A 628-nucleotide genomic window follows, 5' to 3' on the forward strand; every position below is an offset into this window, starting at 1 on the left:
TATCATTTGTGACCCTTCGCCTCAAAACGGTATTAAGTCGGGATGGTTAAGATTTTGAAAATTGAATTTATAGCCAGAAATATCAGACTTGTGTTAAGTTTGTATGTTTTATTGAGGAGAATGGATACCATATTTTAGGGTGCGAATGCCAACAATTTATATTTTTGACTTGTTTTAACATTAAATTCGGCTTTTAAGCATCTGGTTCGTTCCGACATAACACCGTTTTGAGACGTTGGGTCACAATAAACAAATTGAAATAACGGAGTCTAAGCTAATCTGAATCGTTACAATGAGAATACTTTCAAAATCAATGCAAAGGATTGCCTGTAACACCAATGTTAAATCAAACCCATAACTACCCTTGAATTGCAATATGTTCTCTTTGCTACACAAGCCCACCTGCACATCGTCGAATGTCATATAATCACCATTATTATTGTTATTCATCATCATCATCATCATCATCATCATCATCATCATCATCATCATCATCATCATCATTATTATTATTATTATTATTATTATTATCATCATCATCATCATCATCATCATCATCATTATTATTATTATTATTATCATTATTATTATTATTATTATTATTATTATTAATATTATTAATATTATT

This window comes from Berghia stephanieae, chromosome 11, assembly GCF_034508935.2.
Source record: "Berghia stephanieae isolate SIO BIC M18660-M18661 chromosome 11, UCSD_Bste_1.3, whole genome shotgun sequence".
NCBI lineage: Eukaryota > Metazoa > Mollusca > Gastropoda > Nudibranchia > Aeolidiidae > Berghia > Berghia stephanieae.